Raw genomic sequence first — 27,101 nt, 5'->3', positions numbered from 1 at the left:
TCTGGCTGGGAAAATTCCAGTTCTGACTGGGAAGGTAAAAAACCCAAGTTTTCTTCTTCATCAGGTATCACAATGTCATGAGCAGGACTACAAGGCCCATGAGTCATCACATAGTCCATATCAACTGTGAAATACAGGATTCTCTCTGATGCACAGCTCTCAGAGAATCCCACACCTGTTTAGCAGTAACCTTGTTTCTCACATGCACCAGTTGATTGGGTGGAATGCACAATATGATTGTGGCTTTCATCTTCTTATCTCTTTCCTGATCAGCATCAGCTCCTGTTATGGTTCTCTCAAGTCCCTCTTTAGCCAGTAAGTTCTCCATCATTATAGCCCATTGGCTATAATTCGAATCTGAGAGATGTTCAATTGACGTTAAAAGGCTTTCACTAGCCATCTCTGCTTTCTCTCTCCCAGGCCCCTTCTCAGCCTGCTTGGAGACACTGTAAATCCAACAGACTCACAAGGACTGCTGCTCTATGACCCTCGACATCCGAGTTCTAAGCCAGATTGCTATTTACTTTCTCCATTTCAGTAGCTGAACAGCAGCACGAATATCCACAGCCTTTCTGGAGTCCAGGGTTATCACCAGCCATAGATCTTGCTCTTCTTGCTGCAGCTAATCACCTCACTGAAGCCTTATCTGCACAGCAGTGGGGTGTTTGGCCCATAATCTATGTCAAGAAATTGTTAAATTGAGACTCATTCGCCTCCTGTCTCAATTTACCTCCTTCTCCGGCGATCTGGCCATCTGCTCAGTCACACAGAAATAAATTCAAACTTCCTGGCTGTCAGCTGAAACCTTTATCTTTATTGCAGTACTTTACAATATTTACATAGTCTTGCCAGAGCATAGCATTCATGAACCCGTCCTCGATCGATCACCGTATGGGAAGCATTCTGCTGTCATCTCCCACATTCCACAGCAATTACGAATGTCTTGTTACTTACCTGAAATCTCTCACTGTTTCCCTCTATCCATAGATCTCTACTCTATGCAGTTAATTCTTACACTACTGGATTACATTCTGCATTACAGAAACACACTGTCAGTTAGCTTTAAACTATAAGTGAAAAATTCAAAATTATATACAAATGATTTAGTACTCATTTCTCCCTCTCCCCCCCCCCCCCCGGTCATATTTGGGTCTTAAATGTCATTTGAATGCTTTCAGTGCTTACTGCCAAAAAAAATAGCTGTCAATAAATTACTTCAAGACCAAGGTTATGGTTTTTGGTAGACATTGTCTCAGGCACAAATGGACTTTAGAGCAACATGCCATAGAACAAATCCACCTATTCAAATACCTGGACATTGTTTTCAATAAATCTCTTTCTTAGAAATGGCAGTGAATCTGAAAGCCAAGAAAATAATAGGAGCTCTGATAACATTTTAGCATAAGATGGTCAGCTGATTGATCCTGCCCTTAAAAATTGTAGTAAACTGATTGTTCAGATGCTTTATGGCATGGAAATCTGAGGGTTAGCTATTAATACTTATAAAGCCTTGAAAATATTGCAGAACAAGTTCCTCTGAAAACTATTCTCTTCCACCTAGGACTCCTGTAGCATTTTTGCATACTGAATCTGGATGACCATCAGTGAAAACAAGAGTAGATAGTTCCCAGTCAAACTGCCACTTTTCCGAACAGCTGTTTTTCAGCATTGTGCTGCTTGGAAATTAATAATCCACAATACTGGAAACCAAGCTCACAAAATCTCCTACACTTACAATTTCCCTGAACTGAATTCTGCCTTTGCAATGAAGAGACAGTTAAAAGACTGGTTATTCTGAATAAAAAAGCATTATCTTCTGCTGGTCAGAGAACCAATTCTGTGGATTCTATCTGCAATTATACTATAAAATTACAAGTCATCTTGTGAGAAGACTCCGTGGGCATGTTTGTGCAGGAGAAATATATATAATCCAAACTGTGATAATCAAAACATTCTCACCAAGTGTACCAAAAAGGTTTGCTGTGGAGAGTTCATAAACCAAACAAGCTTGAGCAAGTGCTCTCTGACAGCTTGTAGGTTGGTTAGCCAAGTCAGATCCAGCTCTTTAGATTGCTTTCAAAAAAAAATTTCAAAATTGATTTGGATTAGATTTGAAATATCAGGACTTGATTACTGTTATGAATATGTATTAAGTCTTTCACAATGACTCAAATAAAGGGAATTAATGTGCAATAGTGCAAAGAACACTGAGTTATTCATGAAAGAAAAAGTGAGACAGAGAGACAGATGGATACACACACACACAGAGGCAGAAAGAGATCACAAAAGCTCCTTGATCTATTCATGAACTGAATATATTTATTCATATGATTATCTAAATAAACCAGAGTGAACAAAATGGGGCTCTCCAGATGTCAAAACTCTCATTAACCCTACCTAACAAAGTCAAAATGAGTGAGGCTAGAAGATGCAATCCAGAAGCATCTCCAGGGACACTTGGTGTACACCCCAATATAAACCAATTTCTTTCAGGAATGGGATGAATATAAACATGTATTTTCTTCAGGAATTGTTGCATGTTGGCTCCTTCTCCGAATCATAATTTTGCCAAAGCATCTAGACCAACATATAACAGCAGTAAGCTTCTATAGCACACCTGGAACTGATTTAAAAAAAAAAAAAAAGCATCAGGAAGTCTAATTTATCATCCCTGCTCAAGGGCAGAACTGTGATTTGTATGGTTCATGAGACATGTTTCCCCTTTCTTTTGCAGTCTGAAATCACATGGTCCAGATAGGTTATTCCAATGTATATCTGGCCCAGAGAAGCCCTGAATCCATCACCCACTTGCTAAATTCAGAGCTGCTGTCCATACATACTGGATCACATTGGACCTGCTTAACCATCACCATTCATGTCACTGCCATTGCTCCTTGCTGGCCACAAAGCTTGCTGTGACCCTCTATTTCTTGCTGGTCACACAGGCACTTTGTTTTTATATAAGCAGATAAGGCTGTGATAGCCAGGTAATTAAGACAGACTTCTATGGTTGGTGGGAAGTGGAGGCAGTGATGTAGGGATGGGTGCTAATCAACACAAGGAAAAGCTAATAGTGGCAGTGTCTATCTGAGGAGGGGACTGGGCTGAAACAAACCAAATCCAATTTTCTGGACTTCCACAGAACCCTGGCATATTCTGTTATTTTGTCTAAATTCTGCAGTATCCTTCGACTTTGCCTAAAACGGGGCAAATTAAGGTACTAAAACCCAGGATACACAACAGATGTCCTATGCATCAAGGAAACAGCCAGCAGTAGGTTTGTGCTGAGCATATGTTTTCTTCTAAGTATAGACAAGCCCTTAGTCAAAGATTTCTCTCATATCAGAAGTGACTTGCATTATGTTCTCAGAAGTCACATCTGACACAATAAAAAAGTCAAAGATGCATTAACTTTGTTAATTTAACTTAAGTTATGAATCAGCCCCAAATTAATCTCCAATTTTGCTAATACAAAAACTGCCATGTATCTTGCTATTCCTCTTTCTCTACCTAACAAAAATTGTATATTCTGCTGAAGACAAATCTGAGTAACTGCTGGATTTTATGTTTTCCAGAATTGGGAATAGGTGTGTTAGGCAAATGGGACTCAGGCTGTTTAAAGCTTTATATGTTCATCCTGGCACTTTGAATTGTGCTCAGAAGGAACCTGAAATGATAAGGAGCATTATTCAAAGCCTCAAGACTAAAAGTAGATCAGCATAGCAACTGGTAGTTGTTAATATAATGCAGCACAGTGAATCATACATCTCATACAGTGTTGAGAGCTAGGGTGTATCATATATCATTGCTATAATGTAGCAACAAATCACTATTTCTAAGATAGCTAGCCAGCTCTGCAATATCCATATGGATACATGCAAATGATATATGCATAAACATGTGGCGTTACAGAGTAAATACTATTTAAAAAATCAATATAAAAGCTGTTGTTGAATAGAGACCTGGAAAGATTTCTGAAACAGATAGGTATCCAGTTGAAGCAAGAAGTAATAAAAAATGGGGTGTGGCAAAGATGGCTATATCAAAGATACTGCTGAGCATAAATATGCATGATAGGGAACAGGAATATTTTTAGGTAAGTAAATATTGCTCATTCAGATGTTTAGGCAATCTAATTGTGTAATCTCTAAAAGGAAAATGCTGTTTTAGGTATACAAAGAGAGGTCATCTTGGCAGATATCAACCACGAAGGTTGCTTTAAAATTTCACTCAGAATTCTCTTCTATGGCTGAGGCACAAATAAATGAGATCATCAAGTTCCATTTAATGCTAGTCTTGTTTTGATGCTAGAAATCCACTCAGAGCATTTTAAATTGGGTTAGAAAGCTTTGATGGAAGATAGCTTTTGGCTGATAGAATTTCATCAGTCTAGTAATGACTTGTGACTGTTCTACTTTATTGTTTCACTCTGTCTCACAAACCTGTCTGGGGTTTGTGTCATAGACCTAACCAAACAAGCAACGGAGGAGCACAACAACCTTGGGAAATCAAGCATTTGTTTTCCATCTATGACAGCAAATTTTATAATCTTTTTTTGAGATGAAACTCAAGTGTGTTATCAGGAATTACATCAACAGCAGGAAGAGAGAAAGGTTGATATTCTCTTGAAATAATGATTTGGGTGATTGATACAGTTTCTGAAGGAACTGAACTGAGAAGAAGCATAGAAAAGTAAGAGGGGGACAATGGGATGGGCATGAAGAATTGAGTCTCAGGGTGTTTAAAATACATTTATATTATAACTTGGTCTCTGATTCCATTCTTTGTTTGTATTGTCAGTGTATTTTACAGACATTTCACATATGAATCATTCTTTTAATTGCCTGCTTGGTTGAACTATGAAAAGTTAAAAGGCCTTAATGCTGCTGTTAGTTCTGACTTAGCAATCTATCATGCAAGGCAGACACATCACAATTACAGCAGGACAATAACATCTTTACTTTTGACTTATCGCATTACGTCACTTTTTTCTTGCAACTCTACTGGTGGAAAACAGCCTGGAAAGTATTTATTTTACAAACACAAATAATCTTTTATAATTGTTTCCTTTTGTAAAAGAAATGCCTTCCAAAGGTCTCCCACTAGGAGAGTGGCAGGAACCAAGTGACATCATGTGGTAAGTCCTTGGCAAAGATGCTGTTGTCCTGTGATTTGACTGCTTTGTGTGATAGATTCATAGAATAGATCAACTAATATTCATTTGTCATCTTCCAAATATCATCTAAGTTAATAATCAGCAGATCACATAGAAACAGAAAAGGAAGACTCAGAGTGAACAAACTATGATGTTGAGGTTGGGATCAGGGATAGAGGGATTATTCTGTAGGCCTCTGGCTACAGCACTGACACAAAAAAAGGATAGAAGAAACAGATAATGTCTCGGTCAGCTTCCCTAACTTTTCTTCCCAAACCCATAGTCAACACTATCATCAGAGGTTTAGAAGTCATTTTAAAATATGGAGATGTTTTTATTAGCAATTATTAATGTGTGAAATGTCTGTCTGTTTCTCAAGAGTTTACACATTACAAAGGGGAGTAGTCCAACAAACCTGAATAATAGATTGAGGAAGTTGGCATTACATATATTTTTTTAATCTTGGCTAATTTTAAACTTCTAAAATCTGCTTTGACTCTCTCTTGTGGAGAGAAAAAGTAGAGGTATAAATAAACATCATCATCATAAGAAGAAGAATATGTTCAAATGTGATGGTGGTGGTAGTGAAAATGACTGGACATTGATCTGCTCAATGTGATTTCTTAGCACAGTTTTTTGTGCAGAATATTCTTGTGTAAATTCAAGGTTTTGTAAAAAAATAATTATTAATCATAATTTTAATCTTCATATCTGTTTTCTGTCCTTGGGTCCTCAGAAAAAGGATATAATACAGATATTAAGATTAAAATTATGATTAATAATTATTTAAGTTGTTTCATTTTAATCTCAGAAAGATGAATGACAGCCCAAGGCTGTGGATGAGCCTTTCTCCAGCTCTCTCTGTGAAAATATATATATATATATATATATATATATATATATATATATATATATATACACACACACACACACACACACACACACACACACACACACACACACACACACTAGCTATGCCCGGCCACACGTTGCTGTGGCGAAGTATGGTGGTATGGGAAATAAAGTATTGAGGAATTGGTGGTAGTTAAGGTAAAGGGTATAGGTTTTTCCCTGACATTAAGTCCAGTAGTGTCTGACTCTGGGGGTTGGTGCTCATCTCCATTTCTAAGCCGAAGAGCCGCCGTTGTCCATAGACTCCTCCAAGGTCATGTGGCATGACTGCATGGAGCACCGTTACCTTCCCGTCAGAGCAGTACTTATTGCTATACTCTCATTTGCATGTTTTTGAACTTTAGGGTTGGCAGAAGCTGGGGCTAACAGTGGGGGTTCTCTCCGCTCCCCCAATTCAAACCTGCAACCTTTTGGTCCAGAAGTTCAGCAGCTCAGCACTTTAACATGCTGCGCCATCAGGGGATATTATTTCCTAAAGGTTGTGAATATACAATATTTTTGATTTTTTTTGTCTGTGTTAGCTGGCCCTGATTGTTTCCTTTGTGGAATTTCCAATTTCCCTGCTTTCAGAGTGTTGCTTTTTATTTACTGTCCTGGTTTTAGAGATTATATTGTTCTGTATTATTCTATCACAATAATTATTTCATATTAAAATAGAATCTCACTTATCCAACATTCGCTTATCCAATGTTCTGGATTATCCAACGCAGTCTGCCTTTTAGTAGTCAATGTTTTTGTAGTCAGTGTTTTAAATTCATTGTGATATTTTGGTGGTAAATTTGTAAATACAGTAATTACTACATAGCATTACTGCGAATGGAACTACTTTCTCTGTCAAATTTGTTGTATAACATGATGTTTTGGTGCTTAATTTGTATAATGATTACCTAATTTGAATGTTTCCTGAATCCCTTCTTATTATCCAACATATTCACTTATCCAATGTTCTGCCGACCTGTTTATGTTGGATAAGTGAGACTCTACTGTATATTGATAATCTTATATTATCTGCTTAGAACTGGATTATATGAGGCCCCCTCTTCACAGCTCTATAAAATGCACACTGAAGTGGATTATATGGCAGTTTGGAGTCAAGATAATCCAGTGCAAAGCAGATAATATAAGATTATAAATGGGTTATATAGCTGTGTGGAAGGGCCTTTATACTGCCATATAATCCAGTGCAAATTAGATAATCTGTGGAAGAGGCCTAAGTGAGGCCTAAGTCTGCCTGTCCGCTGGGCTGAATGGGTTGCTAGGAGACCAAGTGGGTGGAGCTTAGCCTTCTAACTGGCAGCAATTGGATAAAAACAATTATTTCTCTCCCTCTAATTAGGACTTTATTTTTCTTTTCTTTTTGTTGTATCAACCTAGAGGCATGGATGATGGGTTGTGTTGTCAAATTTTGAGGTTGGGGGGCCTGTAATTTTGTTGTTTTGTCGGTCGCCGGGATTCCATCACTCTTATATATATATACACACACACACACACACACACATATACACACACACACACACACACACACACATACAGTAGAGTCTCACTTATCCAAGCCTCACTTATTCAAGTTTCTGGATCATCCAAGCCATTTTTGTTGTCAATGTTTTCAATATATCATGATATTTTGGTGCTAAATTCATAAATACAGTAATTACAACATAACATTATTGCGTATTGAACTGCTTTTTCTGTTGATTTTGTTGTAAAACATGATGTTTTGGTGCTTAATTTGTAAAATCATAACCTAATTTGATGTTTAATGGGCTTTTCCTTAATCCCTCCTTATTATCCAAGATATTTGCTTATCCAAGCTTCTGCCGGCCTGTTTAGCTTGAATAAGTGAGACTTTACTGTATATATCTTCCAAGAAACTTAGGGCATCATACATTGGGGATAACTCAGATTTTTTTTAATATAGCAAGTCTATGAGGGTTGACTGAGGTTGAGGAAGTGATTTCCCAAAGGCCATCCTAAGAGATTATTGATTTATTTGGGAGAGGGAATGCTCTGTAGTTTGTATTAACCACTTTTTACTCTTCAGAAGAAAGGCCTCCAGAGCAGCTTAGGTAAGATCATTAGCAAAGAAGACAATTTCTTCCCACAGGAGCATGATCATAAAGACACACCTCAAAAGAAATAGAGGATCCTGAGGGATCACTCAGATATGACTTCTCAAGATAAAATTATCAGCATCAGTAGACAAAGTGCAAGATATAAGAAAATAGTATGCATCTCTAAACCCTGCTCATCCCCTCTCCCTTAGCTACTACCAAGTTTTATGGCAAAACAAGGTTTTTGAACATGTCTTCAAAGTCCTGGACAATAATAATAAGTCCCCTCTCCCCAGAGGAACTCGTGGCAGGTTGTAACAGAGAAAACACAGTATGCATAATAATACTCAGCAACCAAATTAACAAAATCCATCAACCAACAAATCAACAAATCATAATACATAGACAAAAATAAAACCAGACAATAAAAATGTTAATTATTCCTGTTCTATTGGATGCTGTAGTATCCACATGACACAAACAGTTTATCCTTGGAGTATCTACATAAATAGAGTTAGTGTCTACATTAGGAGTGGGATTCATGCAGCTCTCTTAATATTCAATGTAAGTTCCAGTAGGCTTAACTCATGTAGCCAATAGCTAAGTTTGCTGAGTGAAAACTGGAGAGGCTTTCCATGCATTTCATGATTTATGTAGAAAAGGTAATTTCAGCAGATTGGTTGTTATCTAGTTATGAGTCAAGCAATGCCTGCTGAAATTGCCATTTCTACAGCACCATTACAGATACAGAAGATCTCTTCAGTTTTCACTCTGGCAGTCCCAAGTAAGTAATGGTAGCCACTAAAGTGCTATACCATATGGCTAATTAAATGAATCCCACTTAGGGCCTACATAGAGCTAACTAGTATTGAAAGCATGCTGACATGGAGATGTCACTAGCTCTAATGGACAGACTCATAAAAGTCCCATGGTCTATGAATCTGTACTTCCAAATTAAAATTTCTATTTAGACTCTTTGATTTCTTTTGACCTCATCAGATGGGCTTAGTTTCTGCGGCATATGCCAGATCTTCTATAGTTTTATTCTGGAGCCTGTTGGCTCCCATCAGACAACATTGAACTAATTCTGGCAGGGCTCTGTCATAAACTATAGAAGATCTGGCAACACAGGAGGCTTTCCGGGTTGCCTTTGAGACAATAGGGGGAAGCCAGGCAGTCGGTGCTTCCTCCATGGGATGTGGTGACCGTCGAGTCAGACAATGCATAGCATAGGGCGACAGGTTCCCCCTGCTGGGCACCACCGGATTTGCCACGATGCGTGGCGATTCTGGCAGCCTGTGAAAAGAGGTTCTTAAATAACACACTTAGCTATTGTCCTACTTAGCCTGACTTGCTAATTTGATGTTACAGTTGCTATTACTGCTTTTTCCTTTGCTAAAATCAAGGACAATGTCTAAAAGAAATTCAGCTGCTCCTTCCTTGTCACATTTTCTTTGTTACACACATACACACTTACCTTTCTTGTTTTTGTTCTTCTATGACTATGATTTTACAGTCTGACTCCTACCCTCTTTTCTGATATGAAACACTAAAGAATATTGATTGCCATCATAAAGTACATATGCTGGATCAATACAAAGGAACTTGTTCTCTGATTAGCTTTCTTAATACTTTGTTGAGGACAAATAAAGCATACTTGAAGAATATACACCTGGATGTAAAATGTGTCTGACCTACATCCAGCTCCCCCATGTGAATTTGTAGCACACAACACCAAGAAAAAGACAGCCAATTGAAATAAATAGGTATACTGCAAATGTGCCATTTGAAGTATTTATTAAAGGTTTATTCCTCATTACAGATGAGCACAGGTTCATGAAATATGTTGGGAATTTTTCATTTTAAAATATTCAGCTCTGAAGAGAATGAATAGTAGAAACTGTTGTATCCTTGACTTTTCAGGCAGGGTTGCAAGATGGACAAGAAACTTAAAACTTTACTAATTGTATAGAAAAGGAGATTTTAGAAGGTGTTGCTGGCCACACAAGCTAAATCTGCATAGCCAATAAATGTTTCATTTTTAATTTGAAGATACTGTTAAACTGTATGGGTGAAAATAATATTCAAAACATTAAAATGATTGAAAAATATGTCTCTTGACTGGTGCAAAACTCTGATGAAAAAAAGCATTCTGGACTTTAGGACATTTTCTACACAAAATACACATAAGGTTGTTTTATACATCAAACAGCATTTTCTGCTTTTTTCCTACATAAAATATTTAAATTGACACTTTTGTGCAATGTTTGCCTATAGTATTTTGTACAGAAAATTGCATTTTCTATTCTAGAAAAAATACAAAAAATATTTTTGGAGTAGAAAATGCTGTTTTTTTGCACAAAAATTCTATATGAAAACTGTGTGCAGAATACACCCCAAACTGCAAATTCTAAAACTGAATAGACCCCCAATATTTGCTAGATTTACTCATTGTTTAATTTAAAATGAAAATGAGTGATGAATTATATACCTAGTTTTCAAGATGGATCACATTCATTCATCTGCACAGGCATCCAAAAGGTCAGGGGGATGGGTTTCCACATGTTTGTATCTACAAGCGTGACTCCAAGACATTTGGCTACAAGAAGTTCATTGTTATATGTCATTCTGCATTACATTTGCTCATGTTTACATTTCAGCTTATGGTATTCAAATAAACTCATCTTATTCTGGTACATAAAGCAGAACACTAGGACTGGATTTTACTCCTGCCTTGTTGACAAAATACAATGATTTGCTGCTCTTTGATAACAACTGAAATTAGGTTCATGGGGCAGCCAGCTTTTTCTTGGGCTAGTCTTGGTGTGTACAGGGGAAGATATTTGGGCAGATCTCATCATTTGTTCAATTCTGGGCCTCTTCTAGCATATATGGAGCTCACTATCCAAAGGACTAGCCACATTCTTTTTGACAGGACAGATTCATTGCAACCTTTGCATGTCATATCAACCCACAATTGAATGTAGCATGAAGTAGAAACTAATGTTTCTTGTGTGCCTTCCCTGAGCCTTTTCTCTTCTTGTATAGTCAAGAAAAGGATTTCAGAACAGCAGATTACAATGTTATCTGGATTGTGAAATGTAGGGCTCATCTACACTGGGCAGTTAAGCTTGGTGTACTTTTTTTTTCAGAGCAGTTCAAGATTTATCATATTTGTGCTAAATACAGGGCTATTGTCACGATGGCCCAAGAGTATATCCACTCTACTAAAATCTCCATCTTGCTAGCTGTGCAGGTGCTCCACTCAGACATCAGCAGAGAGGCCTGCAATGGACAGGACTTCAGATGAAGCTCCATGGCTGGCTAGGAGCAATAGTGACATGGTCATAATCCATCCCCTTTTCCAGGGCAGATAGGCATGAGAAAAACATGTCCAATCTGGACAACAGATTGGTCCAAATCTGTCCTCTCATTTTGCTAAATGTAAGGCAAAGTAAAAAAAAAAAAAACCTTTGATACTCACTGGAAGCTGCTGTGCATCAGGAAGTCAGCCAACAGCCTACTCAGTATGAATAAGGGTTTTTTTTTTGTAAAAGTAGACAAGCCTGTAGTTAATCTTAACTATTATTTCTTGAAACAAGCCAGCTACAATTCCAGAATCCCTAAGAAAGTATGGCCACTTGAGATAGATGTAAATAATATCCAAGCTCTGGATACAATAACTTTCTTCCAGGCAATTTCTTCCTGTTGTGTGCAATAAAGGGAAGGGCTTGCATTCAGTAAAACCAGCTGCTTGTATGATATTGGGCTTATTTATTATTTCTTTAATTAATTCATTTATATTTTACATTTTTCCTAGTACAGCAATCAAGGATTGCAGCTCTTACCATTTCTTCCTTTTGGCTAGCATCAATGGGAGTTGCGTCTCAGCAATACCCGGAGACCAATATTTATCCTAGTCCTTGCTTCTTTATATAGTGGACCCTTGGTAAACACTGGGATTTGATTCAATGACTCTCTGTGGATATGAACGTACATAGATATTCATGTCCCATTGTATACAATAGCATAGTAAAATGGTATCCCTATGTAAAGTGACAAAACAAAGGTCTGCTTTTTGGGATTCTTATTTGAATATTTTCAAGCCATTGATACAGGATATGGAGAGCCAACTGTATTTCTTTATTTGCATCTTTTCTTATGATAACACTGTAAGTAGTGGCTTCAAAGTCAGTGGGGCAATGAATCTGCTGTGTTCAAAGTGTGGGACACAATTGAAAGTTACTGTTCCAACTAAAATTCATAGCATATTTATTCGCTCACTGACACTGGAGCCACCAGCTTACACAGCTATGATGCAAAAAGATGTATTTGACAGTTTCCCTATTTCTGCACAGCTCTTCAGAGGAATCCCATTGGTTTATTTATTTATTTATTTATTTCCATCATTTATATGCCGCCCTTCTCACCCGAAGGGACTCAGGGCGGCTCACAATACAGTAGAAAAATAAAACATAGCAATATAAAACAATCAATTTAAAACACTGCATACACTGGTTGACTGCATATGCCCTTTATTTAGAATTCTGCAGACTTGTGAAATGAGGGGCAGGTATAGCACATTAGAGTTTCTCTGTTGCTAGTTCTGCTTCACTTTCCAAGTTACAACTGACTGTTATTTACAGTCATGCAAATCTGGGTTGGGCTGCCAAGGTAGCCTTTAAGGTCCATGAGAAGGCAAACTTGCACCAAATGCAACTTTTCCTATCACTTGATCACACAGATGGGGATAACCAAGCTTAGCGGCATTTTTGAAAATGAATAATCTTTAAAGGCATAGTTACTTTTTCAGCTGACACAGGTCTCCATTATAAATGTAGTGCTATGCAGCATGGGACATGTTCTCTGGCAGTCAGAGGTGGTCCAACAATGAGGTGAATTAGGCAGTCGCCTGTGGCGCAAAACATACGGGGGCGCAGTTGAGACTGCTTTTTCTGTTGATTTGTTGTAAAACATGATGTTTTGGTGCTTAGTTTGTAAAATCTTAATGTAATTTGATGTTTAATAGGCTTTCCCTTAATCCCTCCTTATTATCCAACATTTTCACTTATCCAACGCTTTTATTTTTCAGTGATTGGTTTGGGGGGGGGGGCGCCAAAATTCTGTTCACCTACACTTGAAAAATACCTAGGGCCGGCTCTGCTGGCAATAAACATGGAGGTAACTTGATTAAAAGCTTACCATTTTTCTCATTAAATGTGATCGCTTTCTTAGCCTTGTGTCATCCTTTCCCACTCTATCACAATACCAGGAGAAATGAAGGGATTTTAAAAAAAATGTTGAATATAAGCTGACATGTCATTTTGAATTAGCAATGAAAAATTAAAGAGAATATTTATGAAGTGGCATTTTCATCTAGGCTTGTTTCCTCCAAGTTCATCCACAATGTCTGACTCACAGAAAAGTGAAGAAATCAGATGTAAATGTGATAAGAGGTGAGAAACATCAGTTTGGCTATCATTTGTGTAGTGCCTGATGGAGATATTATGAATAAGCTCAGAGTGACAAACCCCCTTACTCTCTTGAAGGCTGCTAGATTAAAAAAAAAAACCTTATTTCTCCAGAATAGCCTGTTGAAGAGTGAAAAATTGCAGGGATTCTATTTGATGAAATCCTCCAAAGTTCACCTGCTGCCAGGTATTATTGGGGAAATTGGCTGGATTCTCACTAACAAGAAATTGATTTTTCAGGGTTTTTTTGTTATGTTTTGTTTTAACAGCAAGTTCAGGGCCAAGTTGCCCTCAAACTGTTTGGTGTCACAGTGCTGTATCATGCAAATCCCTGTACTTTGGAACAGAAACAAATACACTTCTGTTGGTCCTCATGTTTACCAGAACTACTTTGTTAATACAGGTGTAATAAAGTAGATGTGCAGGTATTAATTATTTAACAGAAAATGTGACATGAGAAATTACATGAAAAGAACGGGAGAGGGTCCTGCACTACAAAAAGAAGAGCAGGTCAATATATTTTGGTAATCCATCTTCACATGAGACAAAATAGCCCTGTTTTGCTGCTTTTATTCACGGCTTGGACAAGGCCTGCTGAGTGCCATCAGATCATACATGTCAGATCCCATCCACATTCATCCCAAAGTATAGGGGGAGCATCAGAAAGCACTTTCTCCTCCACCACGGGGAGGAGTGTGTGTTTTGGGTAGCACCAAAAAGCTACCTACACCTTCCTCCCCTTTTCCCCATATGATGGAGGAAAGGGTGATGGGGCAATGATTGTTGCCACATGTTACTGCCCTTTCTCCCATTTGAGGGGGACAGGGAAAGGGTGCCAATGCCTGTCCCATCTCCACAGTATTATGGAGAAAGGAGGGAGGACGAGCAGGATGCCCTGAATCATTCTGCAACTGCTGGCAAAACTGCATGGCCCGAAAGGGCCATGTGAAGAGGTCCCAAGACTGAAATTCTATACACACATACCTGGTTTCAAGTCCCATTAAATTAAATGAGGTTTGCTTCTGAATATTCCTATGCAGGATTACAACGAGAAAGTCTAGTCTAGGAGACAAGTCATAAAATCCAAATATAACAGTTGTAATAATCAACAGTGAAGGACACAAATTAAACATTTGCCTTTCCCCAGGAGAGGACATGCTACCGCCTGAATTGTTTAAATGCAATATCACCCGGTGGGCTCCTATCCTGTCCAAACTGTTTACACATATCAACCAGATAGAAATTGTCCCAAATGGATGGAAGACTAGTATAACTGTGCCAATATATATATAAAGGGCAATAGAACTGACACTTATAGACCTATTAGTCTGCTGGATGTGGTGTCAAAGATCTATGGTAAGTTTTTGTTAAATAAATTACATAGTTTGGCAGAGAAGAATAATATTATTGCTGAGGAACAGGCCGGATTTCAACAAGGCAGAAACACAATAGACCAATGTTCTGTGCTTTTACACTTAATCCAAAACAGTCTGAAGAAACCAAAGGGATACCTAATTGCTGCATTTGTGGAGTTTACCTCAGCTTTTGACTCAATTGATAGACAGCATTAGTGGGCAAAGTTGGCAAAGACTAATGTGATTAGATGACTGCTGTCATTATTGCATCAGCTATATTCAGGGACAGACCTAAGAGCACAGTTAAGCCTATCAGGTAAGCTCTTGGACAACACTGAAACAAGAAGAGTGTTTTCTGGCACCATATCTGTTCAATTTCTACGTGAACAATCTAGTTGCCGAATCGAGCTCCCCTGATCCCTTCCCACCATTAGGAAGTAAAAGGAAAATTCTATTCTTATTGTACACTGACAATGTGATCCTCCTGTCACCTACACAGATAGGACTAAGGAGATTTTTAAGGACACTAGGCAAAATTTGTTATCAAAAGAAGTTGATGGTTAATCATTACAACTTTGTATTTGTATAATTTTAAATTGATATCTTATACTTGATGTTTTTAACTATTTTTTGTCTGTAATTGTTTTTTTAATTATGTGTTTGGCATCTAATGGTTGCCGGTTGTGAGGCCGCCCTGTTTCCCCCTTCCCTCCGGGAGTCAGAAAGATGGGACATAAATGTATGGAATAAATAATAATAAATAAAATAAAAGTGATGTTATTCTCCAAGAGGAAGCAGATACATAAATAGCAACAATTCATTCATTCAACATTTACCTTAACCTCTCAATTTGCCAGATTGGTATAAGACCTACCCCAGAATCAGGATTTGGAAACTCACTTAAAAAAAAAAGTTGTTATAGTTCTGAGGGCCCCCAAGTAACCTGTTAAGAGTTGATTTTTAAAAAAATATATAAATAAATAAACATTCCCATTTCTCGAAATTAACTAAAAATGTTACTTTAAGCTTTTTATTGTTCTTAAAGTAGATGTTAGATTTCGTTTATGGAGAAAGGATACATTGACAGCACAACTTACCCACCTCCTTTCCTCTATTGCATAAGTTTTAATCTAGCTGGACACCCAATTCATTCACCAGAGTCTCACATCTGCTCTCAGTTTTGCTTGAGGGCTTCCCATTTATAATCATTTCAACACTTCTGTCAAGGGCTCCACCCTCTTCTCAGGTCATGAATAAACTGATGGAGAAAGAAGAAATTCACTCTGCCAACATGATTGTTGCCAGGACCACCATTGCCTGTCACCACTATCCCAACATGGGACTCCTCTGAATGCTGGTCAGCTTCATTCTGCCCTGCCCAAGTCACATAGTCACCTGCTATCCCAGTCAGTTCCCTCTCCTCCATGTCCTTCTCCTCTCCAGCTTACTGTGCTCCATCCCATGGAATCTAGGCTTTGGAATTTTATGAGGCATTATTTAGCTGAGAATTCTATATATACCTCCCTAAACAGAAAATATTAGGATTATATAGGATGCTGCCAGGGTAGTCATACCAGAATTTTAGTATTATAATTGTTTACCATTGAAATAGCCAATATGATGCAACAGTCATATTTTGTTTTATTGTTCTGTCTACTGAACAAAAAACAAAAACCTTACAAAATGCTTCTACACAGGAGATCAAGGCCTCATGTTGTGCCATATTATGCTATAACAAACAATCAGAAACAGCAGCAGATACTTTTGAGGTCAAACCTGATTCAGAAGTCTAGCAGGAGATTTTATCCACTCCCGGTGAAAATTTCCTCTCCCAACTTGCAATCCAGTTGCATCCTTACTATAAAGGGCAGGTTCACTGCCTCTGACTTTGGGAGAATCAAATTCACCTGCTACCTGTATTTGGAATAGTGTCAATTGGTTCATCTGGGCAGTAATGGGATTATTTTGGGACTGCTCTGCTTTGTTGAGTTAAAAAATTTAAAATAGTGCTGCAAGTGACAATAAGCTATTGGTTTGCTCATATATGGCATATGAAAAATTTTAACCTAAATGCTACTGTTAGTCTTGGACATAGCAGAGGCATTGAATAATTCAAGATTTGATTCAGTGGGACTACTTTATGAGTCTCAGCTTTGAAGAAAGGTCCCAAATTTGGAGAAAAGGCCCAGAATAAATAAATAAATAAATGCAATACAGGTCATTGTGTACATTCAGACACAGATACACATCTTGAGAGCATCACAAACACTAGAAGTAATATGCTTTAAACTGAAAACATCACTTTGCAAGATCACTTTAGAGACCAAGGGGCCAAATTGTAGCAATTTCCACTGGCATCCTGTTAAATGGTTTGTAAACTGGATTTCAGGGTAGTTAATAAGAGACTGTGAGCCTCAAAATTTACAATTTCAGCCAGGGAACCCCTTAACCTAGAGTTCTGAGGCACCCATCTACAGTCATAAATGCAGCTTTTAGACTGACAAAAGGACAATGAGGAGCTATTCTGGCCTCCCTGGGAAGGGAGTTTCAGAGTATATGAACACGTACCAAAAAGGGCCTCTGTGTGCACCTTGCAATGGTGGTGGAGCTGATGGTCTCAGGTCCTGGATCATACAAGGAGATACAGTCTGCTAAATAATTCAAATGTAAGCCATTATTGTCTTACAGGTAATAACTGGTTCTTTGAACAATACGTAGAAACAAATTGACTCATGTTTACCTTATGATATGCAAATAATATCAAATACAAATACATATCAAATGCTAATAACAAAAACAACCATTAACAATTCATTCAGAAGACAGCTCTCTGTATGTAATCCTTTCATTGAGCAAGACAGGAATTGCTGCTTACCTTTGTATGGATAATGTATAGGTAGAAGTAATGCACACAGTTTGGACTCATTGTAGTTAGAACACCTGTATCATGCTTCTTTGCTTATTTATCTAATGTGGAAAGTCAGACCAAGCCATATTAATTTGCACCAGGTGAAAAAACCTAACCTTCATTCTGCTTGTTATTTAATCAATGTTCTCTTAAAACCCTTGCTTACAATAGATTGCTGTGTCAATGTTGGTAATTGTTTCAAAAGTCAAATATTTATTTTTAAGTACACCACTCAATTTCTGGTTATGTTGTTCCTCCATTGCAACCTACAAAACAGTCCGTTTTTAAGGAATGTCTTTTGTTGTGGTGGTTTTAAATTTATTTCATTTCATTTGTACATTAGCTTTCTATCTTGTTTTGCCTCTCAGTAGGACACAATATATTGTTTTTCCTTTGATGCAGTGAAATGTGGAAATAAGCTTGAGGATGCCAAAGTCACTTCTCATCAACCCCAGTGCTGCATTCTTCATATCTTTCCACTGGGTTCTTCTTTCTTTGAGCGGGAACCTTAGGTTCTATTAACATGTTGGGATTTTTCCTCCAATCCATGCTTTCCCTTTGCTGTTTCATACAAAGTGACAATACTAAATATTTGTTTTGAAATTGATATATATTAGTTATAAGAAATTGAGGGATGAAAAACATGTATTTCTCATTACAGGGAAACTATCTGGAAGGCAGAATAACATTTTCTCTTTGCTCTGCATTGCTTAATTACGTTTCTTTTTGGGTGTTGGGTTTTGTGGCCTGGAGCCCTTAGAAGTAAGAATGTAAACTCGCTACTATTCTGGTGATGACAAGATTAAATAATGAAGCCTTTATTTTTACATAGTTTCTTCTTGATTGAAGACCACAGACTAAATCTTCAAGCCTTCTCAAGCATCCATCAGAAAAACACGGGGTGGACTATCTTTTAGTCCAGAACACTATAATAAACCTTGTTTGAATCACAGACTGGATTTTCCACAAATATTGCAATGCTGTGCTCACATGAAGGGGCCTTCACGCATTCCACTATCCCTTGTGACAGGCATAGTCTGATAAATTTTGCTGCCTTGGGGAATAGATCCCCAAGGATCTTCTGTTTGAATAGATAAATCCAAATTTTGTTTTCTTTCTCCTTCAATTTTATTTTTAAAATCCCAAGTAATTTTATTTTATAATGTAGAACTTTTAGCAAGATCTTATCCAGACCCAAAGCAGTCAAAATCCTCACCCATTCTTCTGAAATTTGAGGCTTCTGTATTTTCATAAAGTAAATCAAGGGACCTCATCAGATGGGTATTTCTTAAGCAATTTTATACAAGTCTCTGCTTCTTTTATCCAATTTTACAGCCACCGACACATTCCTTCACACAGTGCATGGCTGGCCACACCCTCTTTTGCCATGTTTGTGGCATCACACATCGGGCACTGCAAATTTCTACATCATAGGTAGCACCTGTGATATAAGTTTCCAGAAATTTTGCCCTTTTTAGCACTGTTTTTGTGCTTTCCCCCATCTGATGGGGGGAAGTGAAGGGGTGCCCCATCAGACTGGCAAAAGCACAGCATTCCCTGCATCTACCAAGCTTGTAAGTCTATCAAAAAAAAAAAAGATATAAGATTAGTCTGGCATTACTTGTTTTTGAGAAATCCATGTTGACTTTTAGTAATCACAGCATTCCCTTCTAAGTGATTGCAGACTGCCTCCTTAATGATCTGATCCAGAATTTTTCCTGGTATTGATGTCAGGCTGACTGAACAGTAATTGTTTGGGTCTGCTTTTTCCCTTCTTGAAGATAGGGACATTTGCCCTTCTCCAGCCTACTAGGACTTCTCCTGTTCTCCAAGAATTCTCAAAGATTATTGCCAGAGGTTCTGAAATTACTTCTGCTAGTTCCTTCAGTATTATTGGATGTTGTTCATCTTGTCCTAGAGACTTGAATTCATTTAGAGTAGCAGTCAGGTATTTCTGAACTACTCCTGTATCTATTTTGGGTTGCATTTCTCTTATTACCTTGTCCACTCCGTATTGCTCAGGTTGAAAAACAATCTCTTTTTGGAATCATTTCCCTCACTTGTTTCCTCCACTGTCCCTCCCTCATTTTATTTTTTAAACTTCTCTCTTTGTAATCTTACCCCTAAAAACTCACAACAACATATATAGATGGGTTGCTCTTACAGAGCAGAATTGAGAACAGCAGGGAGGGGGGAAATGAAGCTTTAGCTCTCTTATGTTTATCTCTGCTAGCCTTTTAATAGGCAAAACAAAAGCCTGACAGCACAGCAGGAGTTTCAGAGAGGCAATTGAGAAAATAGTAGGTAAGGGTTTAAAAGGACTTTTATGAGAAGGGAGATAACACAGGAAGAAAGGGGAATGTTGAAAGAGAGAGCTCAGAGACAAGCACAGGATTTGCATGCTTTACTATGTTTTTTCTCCTGAATGTTCTGAATATCTTTGAATGTTCACTATACCTCCTCAGTCCCAAAACAGTAATGGCAGAAGAAAGGAATCAATACTGCCCACCTTGGCTACTCCCTCCTTAGTGATGTCATTGTTATGGTTTCAAACGGGCAAGAGCGTATTCCCATCACATGTTAAATTAGACATTTTTACATGTCTACATGCAGGGAATTGAAAAATAAATTACTTGCCAACCGGCTTAGGAATCATCAGGAAAACCCACACTTTAGAAATGGCAAGATACCTCTGCCCCACATTTGAAGCTTGCATCGTGTGAAGGGCATCGTCAACTGCAGTTTCTTTAGTGCGTAGAAACACTGATTTTATTGCATGTGATGAAGTCAATAGTAGTAGCTAGCTCCTGGAACGATTCCAGCAGCGTTGCCTCCAAAATATCCTGCAGATCTCTTGGGAAAACAGGTGGACAAATGTCAGCATGCTGGAGGAAGCAAAGACCACCAGCACTGAAGTGATGCTTCTATGCCATCAACTCTGCTGGACTGGCCTCATTGTCCAAATGCCTGATCACCATCTCCCAACTATACTCCCAACTCAAGAACGGAAAATGGAATGTTGGTGGGCAAGAAAAGAGATTTAAAGATGGGCTTAAAGCTAACCTTAAAAACTGTGGCATAGACACTGAGAACTGGAAAGCCCTGACCTTTGAGTGCTCTAGCTGGAGGTCAGCTGTGACCAGCAGCGCTGTGAAATGTGAAGAGGCTTGAATGGAGGGCGAAATGGAAAAACATGCCAAGAAAAAGGCGCATCAAGCTGACCCTGACTGGGACCGCTTTCCAGCTGGAAACCGAATTCCTCACTGTGGAAGAACATGCGGGTCAAGAATAGGGCTCTACAGTCACTTATGTACCCACTGCCAAGTCACTACACTTGGAAGGCCATCATACTCGGACAATGAGGGATCACCTAAGTAAGTAGCTAACACCCCTCATTTTTGTGTCTTCTTATCCAGTCTCCTTGCTTCCTCCAGACATGACTCCATATTGAATATTGCAGTTTGGTCCCACTTCAGGTGCCATTGTTTTTTCTTATAAGTTAGGGTTAGAATTTAGCATTTGTGTACTTGGTGGGATACTTGTAATTCTCTAGTCCAGTTTTTGAACTACAATATTAGTGGTCTGTTGAGGAGAATTCTAACCTATGAACCTCTGGATTCCATGGAACAAAATTATGGATACTAAAGAGGCTCAAATTGCTATAATTACACCCTGGGACATTTTAGAGTTTTGTTTGTTTGGGGCTTGAGAGTTTCTGTCCCTGCAAGTGGAGCTTGAGATGGGAATGTAAGTAAGCTCTTATTTGATTTCTTATTTCAGTCTCCAGCTTCTGCTTTCTGTTTCAAATGTCAAGGAAAATTATGCTGAACTCTGAAAAGCAGAAGTTTGCTCCTGAGATCTTCTATATCAAAGTATGTCTTCTATTACTGAGTTGTGCTCCCTTCCAAGCCTACAATTGAAACTGGAGCAGCAATTGTTATTTTGTTTTCTCACTGGGTGCCTACTATGACCCTTCCTTTTCTTGCTGACTAGTTCAAAAATGAAATATCAATTCTTACAAATAGGAATTCCATCTTGAATATAACATAAATAATCACTTGAGTCCTGAGGGGTAGAAGACCATTGTGCCTAAAATTGGTTTCTTCTTTCATCTCAACAAATATTTCTGCATGTGTTGTTTCTTTGTGTTCACATCATTCTTTCCCTGTGAAAAGAACATAGAGAGACTGTCTAATTTCATTTTACATATAGGCTTGTGGGTGTTCTCCTCCCTTTGATTTGTCTATTTAGTTAAAACCTTTCTGATACATACAGCTTCATGTTACTGTGATTGATGGCTTTTTAAACTTTAATATATTTGTGTGCTTGAAAGATGGATATGAACCACTTTATTCAAGAGCTGTTCACAATAAATTAAAATGATAAATTGCAATCAATAAACAACCAATAACTGAAGTAGTGGAATGCAGTGCTCAAGTTTTATGGAGGCTTCTCTACTAAACCCACAGGCTGTAAGAAAATTATTGCTACTGGTTTCCTGTGAAAAACATCTTCCTCTCAGCTTCTTCTTTACAATGGAGATGGCACTGGAACCATTGATCATTTCTAGGTGTGATCCCTGTATGTGTGAATGATACTTTCCAAGACTTCCTGCAGAGACATGATACTATGGGCAATAATGAATACTTTATTTTCACACTAAGAGTGTTCATTATCCCTCCCTTTCACTTCATGTCCTATGGAAGTGTAATATCAAATACTAAAAATGTTGTCTGTGAGGAGCTGATGTTTTTTTCCTGGACTCTGTGATCAGAGATCCAACTTTAGTAGGCCTTGTTTTCTCTAGTTATTGTTGTATGTATATCCAACTTTATTCCCAGTTTGGGACTCATGGTGGCTTACAAAGGTTAAAACAGATACAGACGTATTTGTGAAACTTATGAGACTGAAAGAAGGTTCTCATCAAAAGATCTCAATACATGTGCAATCTCATATGGGAGAATATAGTCTTTCAGATAACCTGAATCTAAGCCATATAGGGATTTAAAATCATGCCCAGTGTTTTGAATTGTGCTCAGAAATATATTGGCAGCCAGTGAAACTGTTGCAACAAGAAAGTATGTGGTTCTTCTAGCCAGTCTTTGGGGTTCTCTAGACCAGCTAGCATTTCCAAATATTCTCTAAAGCAGTGGTTACCAGCCCGGGCATTGGAACTCATTAATGGGTCACGAGACCTAAAATAAGGTCTGCAAGACATGAGGGAAAGATTGGTTTCTTCATTTTTAGGCCTGTTCCTGTGGTTATTTGGGGTGCCGATTCAGAAAATTGGACTGGATAGACCACATCAGCTCAACATTATTAAATATGGCTTTCTGTGGGCAAGCAGATGGTGACTACTGTATCAGAAATTAGAGCTGATGTGGTCTATCCAGTGCAATTTTCCAAATCAGCACCCCAAATAACCAAACCAAATCTAAAGGTTTGTAACCCTTTTGTTACTAATGTTGGAGACTGGTCCTTGGTCAAAGTGGTCCCTGGTCAGAGAGGTCCCTACCTGACATTTATGGTACCTTTCTTTGCTTGCTGTGGTAGCACAACCTCATTTATTTAAGCAGGTAAAGTAATTCTAAAATATAATGCCCCTTTTCAACTTGATCTAAGTAAGACTGAATGCATTTTTCCTATCCAAGCTGAGAGTGTGGCTGACAGTTTATGAAGAAGAAGCGATTTCTTTTTTGTCAAGGTTACCATCCCTTCTATCAGCATCCAATGCTACCATGGGAGCTCATAATAACGAAATTTGCCACAATCTGCCATAAAGATTTTTTGCAGATTATGTCCTATGGCCATGCATTCATTTATTACCTTCTGCCTCCAAGTGAAAATGTACTGTACATGCAAATAATGATGATTTTAATATAAATAGCTAATTTGATGCCTTCAAACATGGTGAAAAATATGATATCTTTCAGTGTTTCACTGTACAATGCTATAATGAAAGCCAGGATTCTCACTTGAAGTTCTTCCTAAAGTTTTGCAATGTGGTTTCCAGACAATCTTCACCCCTTAAAAGTACATGACTTGGAATTCAGTTCTCCTTTTCCTGTCAATAATTCTATAGACTGCTAGAGGTGCAGAGATACACCAAAATAATCCCTGTTCTGTCCCAGCCTTTCATCCTAAGGTAGACACATTCAAATGTGGTCAACTATGGGATGGGACACCTGGTCAGGTGGATGGAATCCTGATAGACCACTGTGAGTCCTCCTCCCCTCCCCACCCCCCCACCCCAGGTCTTGCCTGCTGCTGCACACTGAAACCTGGTGAAAAAAGTTGGGAGAGATTCCCCCCTTCATCCAACCAGGTCTCCGTGATGCAGGACAAGTCAGCATGATCATCCAAGATTAAATCTTGGATGGGCATCATTTTTCCATTCACCAACCTGGCATTAAGCAGAAGGACATTCAGCCTGGGGGCCCTGCCTACTTGGTTACCCAGACTATTTGTGTTTTTTCTGATGGTAAAATAGTGTTACATAGAGCTATCAGCTTTGGAATGGCAGTGTAGATCCAGCCTAAGTTTTTCAATGGTTTCATTTGGAAGTTGAAAAGCACAGCAATGAGGAAAGTTTTGTTTCTCTGTCTGCTTTTCATTAATTGTATTCTCAGCTTTGATGAAAGAAAATGATCCAGGACATTTCACTTCTTCTTTTGATTTACTTATAACACTTTCCTCTCAGTTTTAGTGCTGAGATGTTTAAAAAGGGGTGGACGTGAGCTATAGCATTTTGTTGAGTCTTCTGAAAGAGAAATTCTCATTAAGAGGCAATACCAGGCCTGAGTAAACCCAGGACCCACAAGTGTCCCAGACCTCAACTCCCACAATCCCCAATACCAGGTAGACTGTTAGGAATTGTGGTAGCAAAAGTTCAAAACACCTGGAGGATCTAAAGTTTGCTCAGGCCTGAGCAATACTATCCAATCCTGAGAATTGTAGTTTCTCAAGGTTTTCATCCTTCTCTGCCAAAGAGTGCTGGTTCCACAGTACAGCTCTATCCCGAGTCTCTCTCCATCCTGCTTCAAAATGCTTTATCTCCAATGCTCTGACATCCCATTCCTCTGGCTTCCAGTCATGACATCATATCTTGCAGCATGGTTTCAGAACTAGCCCTAATCCCTCCTCCTCCCTGACAAAGAGTTCCTTCCAGAAGAGTGTGAGATGGCCAACAGCTGACTGTCCCTGTCTGCAATGCTGGAGGCCTCAGAACAAAGGTGGAGAAGGAGCCTCCCTTCAGGGCTCACTCTGGTTCAGAGAAAGCCACACTTGGAACTTAAGTAGACAGAACTTCCTGGCACCCCAGGCAGCCCTGAGGGCAATGTTTGCCAAGGGGAAGGCAGGGGCATGGCTTGGGCAGAAAAGCGTGGGGCCTGAGCAGAAAGGACTTTGGAGGAAACCCTGAATTATCCCAGAGCTTCATGTTTGTCTGCTCAGCTAGAATGGGTCAATGCAGCCTGATCGCATGACATCGCTGTGTCATCACCCCTGCCTACACTGATCAGTGCAAGGGTATGAATGGCTTATCCCCATATCACTGTCATCACTTCCCATCAGTCATGAAGGTCCCTGTGAGCACCTTAGCATCACTGTCACATCTAATGGCCAGAATGGAGTATCTGCATGACTAGCAAGAAGGGAAGGGTCAATCTACCCCCTCTTCATTGGTCACAGAGGCACAAAAATATACCAACACACACTAAAAAAAAATGTGAAGGAAAAAAAAGAAGACTTCCATTCCATCTTCTTGGATAATATTTTCTTATTATTCAGTAATATTTTTTCTTGCTAAGAGAAAAAAATAGCAAAATTGTCTCCCGTAATCTTCATTTTCTCAAATTATCCAGATAGTCCTGAAGATCATCCCAGTTTGTTCTTTTCATTATCTTGCCTGTATTTTTCTTCAACAAAAAAGTCAATTTGTCCATGTCCTTTATTTCTCTTATCTTCTCCACCCACACCTCAATTGGTGGGGCTGATTGCTGTTTCCATTCTCTAGCGAAAACAATTCTGGCGGAAGTTGTAATATAAGTAAAAAGTTTATCTTCTTGTTCCGTCAATTGTCAGTCTAAATCTGTAAATCCTAATAGATAATACTCTGGTTTTCTTATAAATATTCTTTTAAAAATCTTTTGTGATTCTTCATGAATCTTCATCCAAAACTTTGTTGCTTCTTTGCAAGTCCACCACATGTGATAGAAGGAGCCAACTTGTTATTTACATTTCCAGCACTTATCAGAAAGTGTATTATACATTTTAGCTAATTGTTTCGGTGTAGTATACCATCTGTGGAACATTTTTATCCAATTCTCTTTCAAATCCATTGCATATGTATATTTTAATTTTTTGTTCCACATTTGTTCCCATTCTTTCATTTGAACTGGTCTTCTTAAATTTTGGGCCCATTTTATCATACAATTTTTAACCTGTTCCATTTCAGTCCGCCAGGTAAGTAATATATTATAAATATTTGATATTACTTTCTTTTCTAATTTTAAAATCCTATTCCAAGTCACCTCTTCCCAACTAAAACCTAATTTTTTATCTTGATTATAATAATCTTTGATTTGCATATAATGTAACCAAGTTATATTAGGGAATTTTTGTTTTAGTTCCTCATACGTTTTAATATTATTTGTACTTTTATTTAACAAATCTCTATAGGTTGGCCATTTTCTCCATCCTAAAAGTCTTCTTTGGTGTGCTTCCATAGGGGAGATCTATAAAGGTGTTTTAGAATAAAGTCGTTTTTTATATTTTTGCCAAACTCTTAATAGGGATGCTCTCACAAAATGATTGCCAATTTTTTTTCCTTTTTTTCTCTTTCATACCATAAATAGGCATGCCATCCTACTCTTAAGTCATTCCCTTCTATATTTAAAAAGTCTTCTTTATTCAATAATATCCAATCTTTTATCCATGTCATAGCACATGCATCGTGATATGCATTAAAGTCTGGGAGGCCCAGACCCCCTCTATTTTTCTTATCAATCAAATTATTATATTTTATTCTTGGTCTTCCTCCGGCCCATATAAATTTTAGAATTTCTTTTCTCCATTTTATAAAAAGTGATTGACTTCTAATTATTGGGAGGTTTTGAAAAAGAAACATCAATTTCGGTAGTATATTCATCTTAACTAATGATATGCGGCCTAATAATGACAACTTCAAATAAGTCCATTTTTGTAAATCCTTCTGTATTTTTTTCCAGGTTTCTTCATAATTATTCTTTA

Source organism: Anolis carolinensis, chromosome 1, assembly GCF_035594765.1.
Source record: "Anolis carolinensis isolate JA03-04 chromosome 1, rAnoCar3.1.pri, whole genome shotgun sequence".
In the NCBI taxonomy this organism is placed as follows: domain Eukaryota; kingdom Metazoa; phylum Chordata; class Lepidosauria; order Squamata; family Dactyloidae; genus Anolis; species Anolis carolinensis.
This window is presented reverse-complemented; position numbering follows the sequence as displayed.